Consider the following 14,262-nt stretch of genomic DNA (forward strand, 5'->3'; position numbering starts at 1 on the left):
ATATTTATTAAAGGGAAAATGTAACCAGAAAAAAACCATATTTTCTAAAAAATGTTTGCTTATGTTAAAAATGTTTTTTGAAAAAAAATTTTTGGGGGCTTTTGCCATCTTCTGCCGCTAATAACTTTTTTATACATTGGTGTATGGAGCTGTGGGTGGTGTCTTGTTTTGCGGATTTTGATGATGTTTACAATGTTATCATTCTTAGGACTGTGAGACCTTTTGATCACTTTTTATAGAATTTACATTTTTTTAAAAAGTGGTCAAAAAGTGCCATTTTCGACTTTGGGCGCGATTTTCTGTTATAGGGTTAAACGCGGTGAAAAAATGTTATCATATTTTGATTGATCGGGCATTTTCGAACGTGGCGATACCTAATGTGTTTATGATTTTTACTGTTTATTTATATTTATATCAGTTCTAGGGAAAGGGGGGTGATTTGAGTTTTAGGGTTTTTTTATTATATTTTTTAAAACTTTTTTTTTATTTTTATTTTTACTATATTTCAGAATCCCTAGGGTACATTAACCCTAGGTTGTCTGTAAGATCCTATCATATACTGACATACTACAGTATGGCAGAATATGGGGATTTTACTCCTCATACATTACAATGTGCTGATAGCACATTGTAATGCATGGGTTAACTTGAAGTATCCTCGGGTCTTCGTGAGACCCGAGGCTACCATGGCGATGGATCACCGCTCCCCGATGACGTCATGGGGAGCGACGATCCTTGGAAAGATGGCACCACCATTTTTTTGAAGCCACCGGCGGCGATCAGCAGGAAAAGCCAGGTCCCGATGCAGGTCTCCATGCATCGGGACCTGGCATGTGATGTAATACTACATCACATGTCGGTAAGGGGTTGAAGATCATTTTAACCCCCTACTTTACAATGTTGTTCAGTGTTATTGCTGTTTTAGCTGCTATCACTCCCTAGGCTATCACTCCCTAGACTCTCTAAACAGACACATTGGAGGTCATTTACTAAGGGCCCGAATCGCGGTTTCCCGACGTGTTACCCAAATATTTCCGATTTGCGCCGATTTCCCCTGAATTGCCCTGGGATTTTGGCGCACGTGCGCTGGCATGCACGCGACGGAAATCGGGGGGCGTGGCCGAATGAAAACCTGATAGATTCGGAAAAAACGCTGCATTTAAAACAAAAAATGTGTCACGGAGCTTGCACTTACCTTCACTAGGAATAGGCCGGTGAACTTGAGTGCGTTCCGATGCTCTTCAGCGCAGCAGCGCCACCTGGTGGACGTCGGAGGAACTGCCTTAATGAATCCCGGCCGGACCTGAATCCACCGCAGAGAACGCGCCGCTGGATCGCGAATGGACCGGGTAAGTAAATCTGCCCCATTATGACCCATCTAGTTCTGTGGGGTGACATGGTGGCTAGATTATCAGGGTACAGGTGTATATACACTTTCAACGGGCTTCTGACATTGTACTAATATACTGAAACATAAACTTCTGCACTGTTATACTTTTAGCTCTGCTACATCTCACAGAAATGTGCCTCCTTTCCCCTTCCCTCGGATCACTTATCTCCTTGTAGTTTGTAGCCTCTCTCTCTGCTCACAATCTCCTGACAGGAAGTGATCAGTGAGTGTCCCTGAGCTCCGTGCAAGGGGCATGGCTACAGGCACACAGCAGAGAGAGACAGAAATCTCAGCTCCACGCTGTCACAGAGAAATCCAAGATGGCGGCCCGACCCTAAGTCAGAAGTTACAAGGTCCTGTCAAGGGGCAACTAAAATTCTGTACCGCAGGACTGATAGAGACAGGTTGAAATTATATCTGTGAAATGCTGTATTTTTGTTAATAACAGTGAATTAGAGAATGTGTTATTTTGTTATCCAGAGTACATAGAAGAAACTTGCCTTCGTGGAAATACCACTTTAAGCTTAATAAAAGACCAAGACTTGCTAATTCTTTTCGAATAGTCATAAGATAGACAGGATAACAATAAAAGATAACACAATGATTGCATCCTCTACTAAAGGTCACAGTTCATCTACTCTCCTAGGTATTCCAGATGTACATTATCAATCTGTTTACAATGCTAGAGTGTTAAGAATGCCAGGGGTGCCAGAATTTTTCATGATCAGCAATGCACAGGTCTGTACCCAGTTCTGTACTTCAAAACCAGCAGAGGCATGAAAAAGATGCTTAGTGTATACTTGTTATTACATGTTGGTACTTGGACCTTATGGCGTTAACTGTTGCACATGCATAATCGCCTGGTGAGGTCAAAGTTTGCAAAAACCATCTTCAATGTTTTAAAATAACTAAATCTACACCTTCCTTAGATATCTACAGTGTGTGAAATACATATTGAACATGTCATTCATTTTCTAAAGTAAATATATTTCCAAAGGTGTTATTTACATGAAAATCTCACCTGATGTCTGTAACCATTCATTCATCCATCCATCCACAATAGCAAATAAATCAAATCATTTATGTCTATAAATTAAAGAGGTATTCCCCCAAAGGCAAATTTCTTAAAAATACTCAGGATGGTCAATATTGCTCCAGGTTTTTCTGCAGTCCCATTAACTTTGGACTTTGTATATTAGATGGCGGCTGATGATTGGTTCAAGCAGCAGAATTTTTATTCATTCAATTATTTTGCTCTGTTCCTTTATAAAGAATGGCTGGACCATTCTACAAGCTCTTATACTTCTTGTGTCACCCCCTCATCCTCATAGACTGTAAGCTCTTGCGAGCAGGGCCCTCACTCCTATTGTTCCATATGACAGCTGGCACTGTGACTACAGGGGGCAGGCACTGTGACTACTGAAGCAGGCACTGTGACAATTGTTGGCAAACACCATGATTACTGTTGGCAAACAATGTGACTACTGGGATCAGGCACTGTGACTACTATTGGCAAACAGTGTGACTACTGTTGGCAAACACTGTGACTACTGGGAATATGCACTGTGCCTCAGTTTGAGCTGAAACACATGTCGGGACACACAGTCATCCCTGGACACCGGACTTTGTATATTTCATTTACTTGGTAAGGACTGGTATCTTATCGCTTGCACTATCTTGCAATGTGGCACGCTGCTAATCTAAAAACGTGGGTTTGATGTATGTTTGTAACCCAGTCCTGTTTACAACACTTATTACTGCAGCTCCCTTCTTGTGTCCGGGCATGACTGTGTTTTGTCTGTACCACCACTGTAACCTTACATGATTTTAACATTTTTTTAACCATGTACCTATGTCATAATTTGTGTCAATAAAGTTTGTATTACATTTTACCACTATTTGTCTTTGTCTTGCCATACCTCCCCTTTGTTTAGGGTGTATAGGTTATATATTTAGTGTTTGTTTGGGGCAGACAACAGTCTATTAGATGCGACAATTTTTACAGGGATATACAGCATGTTATAAGTAGGCTCCGCCTTCCCATGTTTCCCTGCTTTCTTGGTTTCTATTTTTGGTAACAACACACTGTGGACTAGCAAAGAACCAATGAACTGGAGTATTTTCCAGTAAATTTTGGAGAAGCCAGAACTATTCTAAAAAGATGACATATTACTGTAGATATGCAGTAGGAGTTGGTGATAATTCTTAGTACACCACATTGCAAAAATTATTCATATAATTGCTACACTGATTCCTACAATATAACTAAGTTTTTATATTGAGCTAATGCATTAAGCATGAAATTAGTGAGCATAAAGAGGAGCAAAATTTTACTTTTTATCACAATGGGGCAATCCTTTTATGGGGCAATCCTCTGCTGGTCATCATTTGGTATAGTATTTGTTACTGTTTTGGTCATCCCATTTATATGTGTCATTGTTTACTGCCTTGTTACCATGCACTATAGTGCATTGGCTCTTTATAAACAACTCTCATGACTGTTTCACCTACCTCGAGGCTATTTGTTTAGCGATTTATTGTACCATGCAGAGTTTTTAATTTTTGTTGCTTGTCCAGTAATTGTATCTACTGTTAATGTATTTTTGCACATAATAAAGTATTCTTTGTTGCAATTAAATTTCTCTTTTTGGGTGGTACGTCACTCATGTTCAAACTTTTGGTGTATGTTTACTACCTGATTGCGGCTGCTTTGCCTGCCCACAATAAATCAGGTGTTTATTTGTTGTGTATTTTTATCAGAATCACCAACTTTGCTTGTATGCAAATAAGTATTGCTACCTTGTAAGGCAGCCCCCTTGCCATCAAGTATGACTTTTAGGAAGCCTTATGACTAGATATGGGCTGATCGATTCTAACGATTCGGAATTTGTTCCGAGTTTCAGGAAAACTGAAATCTAAATTTTTTTCCTCTTTATCAGCAAAATGGCTGTGAGCACAACGTATTACATGGGGCAGAGAACTCTGTGAAGAAGGAAAGAACACCCTCGATCACATTTGCAGGCATAAAAGCCAATCAGCGGCCGGCAGGCTCATGTGACAGCCCTACAAAAACAGGCGGCTATTTGCAATCCCATCATTTCAAACTGCATGTGCTGTCTCTAGCGTCTAGCTGCTTGTACTGAGTAGCTAATGGAGTGATTTTTGATCAAAGTTCAGGGTGTCTGTTTTGGGGGATCTGTATACCACAAATTTCAATCCTTTTTTGTTGCTGAAGTTGATAGCAAGAAATCTGTGTCAAATCCGCATAGTTGGTGGAATGATTTTTGCTCAAAGTCAGGGTATCCGTTTTGGGGGATCTGTATACCACAAATTTCAATCCTTTTTTGTTGCTAAAGTTGATAGCAAGAAATCTGTGTCAAATCCACATAGTTTATTAACCAATATGTCACACAGAGGGGCAGATTTATCAAGTGTCTAAAAGTCAGAATATTTCTAGTTGCCTGTGGCAACCAATCACAGCTCAGCTTTCATTTTACCAGTGCTCATGAATATTTTAAAGCTGAGCTGTGATTGCATGTGATTCCATGGGCAACTAGAAATATTCTGACTTTAAGACACTTGATAAATCTGCCCCAGAGAGGTAGCAGGTGGGGCAGGCAGAGGTCGCAGCACAGTAAGGGGACATCGCAGCAGGGGTGACTTTGTGAGGCCTTAACTGCCGGTGTCATCTACCGGCAGTGCATTGATCAACAACCCAAAGTTTCTTGATTGGTAGGTCATCCACCCAAATTACATCTGACAACCCCAGCCAAGAGTCTGTGGGTTTGTCAGATACAACCCTTAGTTGGCATGGCCCAGGAGCAGGTCAGTGTCCCTCACCTGTCCTCAACCAGCCTCTGTGCTGTTTATTTCCCTCAGCCAGAGATCTACTAGGTGGTCTGGGCTCAACACCACTATACAGCGAAGATGAACTCTGTGGGGACAGTCAGTAGCTGCTTGGCAGTGAAGAGGTGGGGCAGACATTGTGCGGTAGGCGGGAAAGTAGAGATGTGGAGAGTGCCACGGGAGGTTATGTTGCACTTACAAGTAGTCAGACTGTGCATACTGAGAATGTTGAGGAGAAAAGCAGTGACAGAGAAACACAAATCAATGATGACTTAGCCGATTGCACTTGGGAGCCGGGTGAAGCAAGGGCTTCATCATCATCGTCGGGAAAAGAGGCAAGGGCGCATCAGGCAGCGAAGCAGGCAGCAAGTCTCCACTTTGGCCGTGAGTTAGCAGGGTAGCAGCAGAGCGAGGACGGGAGCCATACGGCCACGGGGTACAAAGCCCACTTCGCAGGTCCAAGTAAGCAGTTGTACAGGGGCTCAGAGAGGCAGCAGCATTAGTAGTCACTCAGTGCAGAGTGTTGGCGGCAAAATCACCAACTCGCCGGTGTGGAAGTTTTTTGTTAAGGCACCAGAGCAGCCGAGCATGTGCATATGTAGAATCTGCAGGCAGAAAGTGAAGCGTGGCACCATAGCCCTGCGTCAACACATGCAGTGTTACCATCCAATTGCCTGAGAGAAACGTGACTCAGATTTGCTAGTCCATTCTGCCGCCGCAGCAACAGCAGCAGCACCTAGTGGCACACATGCTATTTCAGGTAGTCAAGACTCCAACACCTCCAGTCAAGACTCCAGTCTTTGACATCATCTCCCAGTCCAGATGCTCCTGCTCCTGGCATGGCACCAGCAGTTGAAGGAGGCGATTACAAAGAGACAACTGTATGCGTCCAACCATCCTAAGGTGCAGAAGCTGACCATGCTCCCGTCCAAGTTGTTGGTACTGCAGTCCCTCCCTTTCCAAGTCGTGGACTCTGCACCCTTCAGAGAACTAACAGAAGTGGAGGGTTCCAAGCCGAAATTTCTTTAACAAAAAGGCAGTACCAGCCCTTCACAAATATGTAGAACAGAAGGTGGACGAGTCCTTGAGCTTATGTCAGGATCAGTGGATCCTCTGGACCACTGCGGGAGATGGAACTAGCCGACATCTGGGACTGGAATCCAAGTGGCACCTGGTTTTCACCAGAGCCTGCAGCAAAGCGGGTTGGACTTGCTGCGGCAGGATACCACTAGGTCGTTTCCAGGCGCGACCAGCCTGCGGTGGTCGAGGTACCTTAGCAGAAGACGGTCTCGTAGTCTGGTCCAGGCTCGGGGTCAGGGCAGGCGGCAGAGATGCGAAGTCAAGTCCAAATCCGGGGTCAGCAACGGGAGGTCCAGCAGGTGGGAACGGCGACACAGGCACACGGTAACGGTAACACGGCTACACAGGACTCAGGAGCGGAGACACACAGGAATGCAGGAATACACAGGAACGCAGGAATACACAGGAACGCAGGAATACACAGGACCGCAGGAATAATCACCAGGAAGCTTTCTCTTAGGCTGTGAGGCACAAAGATCTGGCAGGGGACACAGGAAGAGGCAGGATTCTTAAAGGTGAGGCGTTCAGCCAGTGCACCTATCAGCGGTTCGCTGGTCCTTTAAATTTTCGGCAGGAGCCACGAGCGCCCTAGGAGGTGGGGACACGCACGCAGGGCAGTCCGGGGAAGAGCAGGAGCCGGGAGAGGTGAGTGAGAAGACCGGGCTGCAGCGGGGGCACACGGACGACAGCTTATAAGTTATTTACAAGGTGCATGGCAGCACGGACGTGTGGAACTGTAACTACGGTCAGGGCCAGTACACGTCCTTTATGGCCCACTGGGTGAATGTGCTTCAATGCATGCACCAATGCCCGCCTCCTCATGCTCCTCCGCTACCACCTCAGCCTCCACAAGTCTAAGTGCTGCTCCATCATACCACATGTGCTGGGCACAGCGGTGTTACGCAGTTCTACACCTGGTTTGCCAGGGAGAACAAAGTCACACAGGGGAGGAACTGCTCCGTGTCAAGCAAGAAGAAATCAATCTGTGGCTTTCTCCGCGACAACTGCATATCGGAACCACGGTGACTGACAATGGGAAGAACATGATGTCCGTGCTGCATCAAGGAGGGATGGTCCATGCGCCCTGCATAGCGCACATGTTCAATCTGGTTGTCAACAGGTTCCTCAAGTCTTCCACCCATCTGCAAGACATTCTAAAAATGACCAGGAAACTGTGCATGCGTTTCAGCTATTCTTACAAAGTCAAGCGCACCCTCCTCGAGTTGCAGCGGCAGAACGGCCTCCCCCAACATAGGCTTATATGCGATGTTTCCACCCATTGGAATTCCAGCCTCCATATGTTAGACCGCCTATATGAACAGAGAAAAGCCATTAATGATTTTTTGATGATGCAAGCGGACAGGAGTACTCCCCTGTGTAACTTTGATTAGGACTAGGACTTTGCCAGGTCTACGGGATGAATAATGTCATTCCACTGCTAAATGTCCTGGAACAGCTGCTGCAAAATTTGTCTGGTCAGGGCACTGGAGAAGTGGCGACTACATCTCATGGCCACATGAGTCCGGTTGGCCCTGAACTGGAGGAAGAGGTCATTGGAGCACAAGCAGAGTCTGGTGAAATTAGTGGTTTTTCTATTCAGGTGACAGAGGAGGAGCAGGAGTATCTGGAGGAGGTAGAAGAAAAGGCAGATGACCCAGAAGCACCGTGGCAGTATACAGTAGGGATGGAGGCCAGGAGTCCCTCAGAGTCACTTGGACAGCATTCTGCCTCGCCTAACTAGTGACAGCCGAATAGTCAACATCCGGCATAGGGATGACTACTTGCTCTCTCCCCTCTTGGACCCCCAACTGGCGTACTGTAGAGAAATACTGTGCAGACAGTTGGCCGCTGCATATGTGCGCCATTGTCCATCCTCTGTCAGGTCTGACCGAGGGATTCCTGACAGTCATCGCTCACATACAACTGCCACGGCTGCTGTGGGGAGATGGGTGGGTAGGAGCAGTAGCAGCTCCATCAGCAGCAGCTTAAGCCTGGAGTCCTTAATGAGCAGTTTCCTTCACCAAACTAGTGAGGAGGGTAGCCGCCACCAGCAGCAGCAGGACATGGAGCAGACCCTGCACCAGCAAGTGGTGGCCTACTTGGACAGCACTCTACCACCCCAGGTAGAGGATCCCCTGGACTACTGGGCAGCCAAACTTTATGCGTGGCCGCAACTTGCAGAGTTTGCAGTAGAGAAGATGTCCTGCCCGGCCAGTAGTGTGGCATCAGAGCGGGTGTTCAGTGCAGAGGGGGGCCATCGTTACCCCAAGGAGAACCTGCTTGTCCACCCATAATGTGGAGAAACTGACCTTGGGCAATATGAATCAGGCATGGATCGGCCAGGATTTCAACACAGCAATGCCTTATGCATAAGATTAGATCAGCCATGACGCCTCCCCTAAATGTTGAGAAATGAGTCTGGATTCTAACTACATGCCTCAGCCACTGTTCTGACGCAGCCACCGTCTGATGCTACACATATGCTGCCAGTTGCTACATTTGCCACCCACCATCTTTACCAGGGACTGTAATTGTCACCCAGCTCCACACTTTGTCATTGTGCCACACTGTGGCCTACTATGTTGCTGCCAGCTCCAGAATTTGTCATTGTGCCACTTTGTGGCCTACTCATGCTGCTTACAACTGACCGCTGTCTCCCTGGAACTCCCTGTGATTTCCATAATGCTGTTTTCACCCTCCACCACTTTATGACGTTGCCACTATGCTTGGCTTTCCCCTTTATTTCATCTGTCAGAAGGAATGAAAGCTTCAGGATTGATAGCCAAAAGCATGAGCGGATACAGAACACAAAGGACATGCAAACATCCCATTTACCGGTCATCTCTGTTCTGGATCAACTGTTTGTTTTTGGCGGCTCTCCCCGGCCCGACCCCACCTCTCCACACTGCCGGCTGGTCTAGGCCACGCGTGCGTCCCGGCTCCCTAGGCTCTCAAAGATTTCAAGGGCCAGCGCATCGCTGATTGGCGCTGGCACTTCCGGGTTTCCTTAAATGCCGCCTGTTCCCATGATTCCCCACCAGATCTTAAGGCCATCTTGCGAGAAGAGATAGCTCCCTGTATATTACTGCGTTCCTGTGTATTCCTGCATTCCTGTTCCCTTGTTCCTGCTCCTGTGTGTTCCTGTGCTCTAGTGTGTTCCCATGCTCCAGTGTTCCCGTTCCCTCCTACGTGATCTCCAGTTGCTGACCTCGGACATGTATGCTGACCTTGCATCTCTGCCGCCTGCCCTGACTACCAGCCTGCTTCTGACCTCCAGCCTGGATGATTCGTTACTGTATCCTTGGCTGCCACTGCGGGATAGTCTCACCTGTGGAACGACCTAGTGGCACCCTGCAGCCGGGTTTGCAGTCAGATCTTGTTGCAGTGAACACAGAAGATTTTTGTGGTAAATAACCTTTTTAAGATCATTCAGAAAAGCGAGTGTGCAAGCTTTGTGGCGAGTGTGCATTGATCCGAAGTGTGTGCAGTGTCCAAAGTAGGACTTGGTATTAAGGGACTTAGGTTTAAGGGACTTTAGCAGGTAACCGCTGTATTTTTGTGTTACATTACTTTGAAATCTTCTTTTCTTCTGTATTTCTCTTGTATTTCCCATTAGCATTATGGACTCCATAAGTGGCAATGCTACACAGTGTACATCCTGTGCCATGTATGCTTTCCTTGAACAGCTAATTGAGGGGGAATACTGCTGTGTGGGATGTGGGAAAATTGCTCATCTGGAAACCCAGATTCTGGATCTAAATGAGCAAGTTTCAAGGCAATTGACAATATGGAGTAAAGTTTGCTGCTCCTGGAGCACAAGATGGAGGAAGATGGGTGTGGGGATGGAAGTATGGAGGTGCAGAGCGAGGGGGCAGCTAGTTGGGTAACATATAGAAGGCGGGGTAGAGGGAAGAGTTGTAGGGAGTCTAGTCCTGATCTGGTGCACCCCAATAAGTTTGCCAGGCTGGCGGATGAGGGGGATATTAGCTCTGGGGTAGCAATGCTGCAGCAAAACATGGCCTCTAGCAACCAGGGGAATGGCTGCTTCAGTAAGAAGGGTAATGGGAGCAGAGGCAAGGTCAGACAGGTGCTGGCAGTGGGAGATTCCATTATTAGAGGAACAAACAGGGCAATCTGTCACAAAGACCGTGCATACCGAACAGTGTTTTGTTTGCCGGTAGCTCAGATTCGGCATGTTGCGGATCAGGTTGTCAGATTACTGGGAGGAACCAGCGGTCATGGTCCACATTGGCACTAATTCCAAAGTAAGAGGTAGGTGGAAGGTCCTTAAAATGATTTCAGGGATTTAGGCCATAAGCTCAGGGCAAGGACATCCGAGGTAGTTTTCTCCGAAGTGCTACCTGTACCACGTGCCACACCAGAAAGGCAGTGGGAGATCATGGAGGTAAGTGACTCAAAAGTTGGTGTAGGAAGGAGGGCTTTGGGTTCATGGAAAACTGGGCTGACTTTTCTGTCAGCTACAGGCTCTACAGTAGGGATGGGCTGCACCTCAATGGGGAGGGTTCAGCTGTTTTGGGGGAAAAAATGGCTAGAAGGTTGGAGGAGTGTTTAAACTAGAGACATGGGGAGGGCAACTACACTTGTGCAGGGCAAAAAGACAGTGTAGATAGAGAGCTGGGAAGAGTCATAGTCCATGGGGGAGGAAGGGGGGCTGGAATAAGATTGGGGAATAAGAACTAAAGGAATAGGGATAGGAAAAACCATGTAAAGTGCATGTACACAAATGCCAGAAGCCTCACAAACAAAATGGAGGAACTGGGCTGTTACTATAGATGGTTACAGTCTTTTAAGAAATGATCGTATAAATAAAAAAAGGTGGAGGGGTTTGTTTATATGTGAATTCTTGCCTTAAGCCCGTCCTGCGAGATGACATCGGTGAGGCAAATTAAAACGTGGAGTCCATATGGGTGGAGATAAGAGGAGGGAAAAAGAATAATAAAATATTACTAGGGGTTTGTTATAAGGCCTCAAATATAATGGAGGCAGCAGAGGAAATGCTGATAAGTCAAATGGATGTGGCTTTAAAGCATGGTGAAGAACTTATCATGGGGGACTTCAATTACCCAGATACTGACTGGGGGGCAGAAACCTGCAGGTCCTTCAAAGGTAGCAGGTTTTTGTCAACAACAAAAGACAATTACCTGTCGCAATTAGTCCTGGAGCCAACAAGAGGGGGGCACTGCTGGACCTTATTCGAATCAACAGACCTGATAGGGTATCAAAATTACAGGTTGGGGGGAACCTGGGTAATAGTGATTATAATATCATTTATTTTGTATTATGCTTTACTAAGAGGGTTAGTGGAGGGGCAACCAACAGTCTAAACTTCAGGAGAGCAAATTTTCAGCAACTAAGGGAAGACCTTAAAGGCATAGACTGGGACAATGTTCTCAAAGAAAAAAACCGCTGCAAAAAATGGGAATTTTTCTCATATATTCTAAAAAAAAGTCCTGTGAGAAAACACATACCATATAGGAAAAAGCATAAAAGGAACAAGAAAAAGCCAATGTGGCTAACTAGTCTTGTAAGGAGAGCAATAAGTGAGAAAGATAAGGCATTTAAGGAGTTAAAACGTGAAGGTAGCTGTAAGGCATTATAGGATTATAGAGAGAAAAATAAATCCTGTAAAAACCAGGTAAAGGCCACAAAAATAGAGACTGAGAGAAATATTGTCAGGGAGGGCAAAAATAATCCCAAATTATTTTTCAAGTATATAAATGATAAGAAACTAAAAACGGAGAGTGTGGGCCCTCTTAGGAATAACATGGGGTCATGGTAGAAGGAGATGAGGAAAGGGCCAATCTACTGAATGTCGCCTTCTCGACTGTCTTTACCCAGGTAAATCCTCTGGTGGAAGACACAATGAGGAATTATGTAAATTATCTTTGGAATGTCGAGAGTTTAACCCAGGAAGAGGTACGGTGCTGCCTCGCAACCACTAAGATTGATAAATCACTGGGGCCACATTCTCAGATTGGGTTGACATTACCAGTGGAGTGCCACAGGAGTCGGTATTGGGGCCACTTCTATATTAATATATTTTTTGGTGGGTTTACACAGTTAAGTTTCAATATTTGCAGATGATACTAAGCTGTGTAAAGTAATAAATACTGAGGTCGATAGTTTAGCATTACAGAGGGATTTGTGGAAGCTTGAGGAGTGGGCAGAGAAATGGTTGATAAGGTTTAATGTAGATAAATGTAAAGTTATGCACTTGGGCCATGGAAAAAAAAATTATAATTATGTTTTAAACAGTCAATTACTTGGTAAAACTGGAGCTGAAAAGGATTTGGAGGTATTGGTGGACGCTAAACTTAATTTTAGTGACAAGAGCCAGTCGGCTGCTGCTAAAGCAAATAAAATTATGGGATGTATCAAGAGAGGAATAGATTCTCATGATAAAGACATAGTTTTGCCCTTGTATAAATCCCTGGTCAGACCACACATCGAATATTGTGTACAGTTTTGGGCACCAATGTATAAAAAGGACATAGTAGAAATGGAACGGGTGCAGAGGAGAGCAACCGAGATTATTAGGGGAATGGGGGGACTGGAATACAAAATTTGGGATTATTCCGTTTAGAAAAAAGACAACTGGGGGGATACCTCATTGCAATGTACAAATACCTGAATGGGCAGTTCAAGGATCTCTCTAAAGATCTTTTCATACCTAGGCCTGTGACCAGGACAAGGGGGAATCCTCTACGCCTAGAGGAGAGGCAATTCTACCATTAACATAGACAAAGGTTCTTTACTGTAAGAGCAGTGAGACTATGGCACTCTCTGCTGCTGGAGGTTGTTATGGCGGACTCTATGTACATGTTCAAGAGAGGTCTGAATGCCTTTTTGGAGAGAAAAAATATGTGGATAAAACATTTATTTAATTCTAACAGGTTGGACTTGATGGGCTTATGTCTTTTTCCGGCCTTATATACTATGATACTATGATCTCCCACGGTGGTCCACAGGGTCCACTGACCCCGTACCCTGACAGGCATATTCCAGGTAAGGCCGAACCAATGCCTTGTACAGTGGTAATATTACATCCTTATCCTGAGAGTCCTTAATATCTTTGATACATGACAAGATCTTGCTGGCTTTAGAGGCAGCTGATTGACATTGCATGATGTTATTTAATAATCTACTAGTACCCCCAGGTCCTTGCCAAAAGAGACTCTCCCAAATGTATTACCCCCAAGGACATATGTTGCATGTGGATTATTAGCCCCCAGGTGCACAACCTTACATGTATCCACATTGAACCTCAGTTGCAAAGTGGATGACCAAGCACTCAGTCCAAGTCATCCTCCATAGACTGTATGACACTACACAGCTTGGTGTCATCTGCAAAAATAGACATAGTGCTCTTAATTCCTACCTCTATATCATTAATAAATATATTTAATAGTAGTGGGCCAAGCTCAGAACCCTGGGGTACATCACACATAACTGGTGACCATTCTGAGTAGGAATCATTGACCACAACTCTCGGTACACAATCCTTCAGCCAGTTTTCAATCCAATTGTAAATGATTCCTTCCAAACCACTAGACTTTATGAGGGTCAGTGTCAAATGCCTTTGCAAAATCCAAGAACACAATATCCACAGCAGCTCCTCCTTCCAGGAACCTGCTCACCTCTTCATAAAAGCAGATCAGGTTAGTCTGACAACTTCTATTCTTAGTAAACCCATGCTGGCTGTCACTAATTATACTATTTGATGTCACATACTCCAGTATATATACTAACCCTTCAAATATTCTCCACACAATTGAAATTAAGCTTACAGGCCTGTAATTGCCTGGAGTTCTAGAGCCTTTTTTAAATATTGGCACATTTGCCTTGCTGATGATTTTAGACAGTGGCAGAGCAATAACAGAACTGAGTTCTTTAAGAACTCTGGGGTGCAACCCATCTGGTCCAGG

The 14,262-nt window shown here is 45.1% G+C and overlaps 1 protein-coding gene across 1 annotated transcript in view; it reads left to right on the top strand.

Annotated features, from left to right (window-relative positions):
• JAM3 (junctional adhesion molecule 3) overlaps positions 1 to 14,262 on the top strand; it is a 397,725-nt gene that overhangs the window by 141,202 nt on the left and 242,261 nt on the right. The gene's annotated exons all lie outside the window — the stretch shown is intronic.

Source organism: Engystomops pustulosus, chromosome 6 (genome assembly GCF_040894005.1).
Source record: "Engystomops pustulosus chromosome 6, aEngPut4.maternal, whole genome shotgun sequence".
NCBI lineage: Eukaryota > Metazoa > Chordata > Amphibia > Anura > Leptodactylidae > Engystomops > Engystomops pustulosus.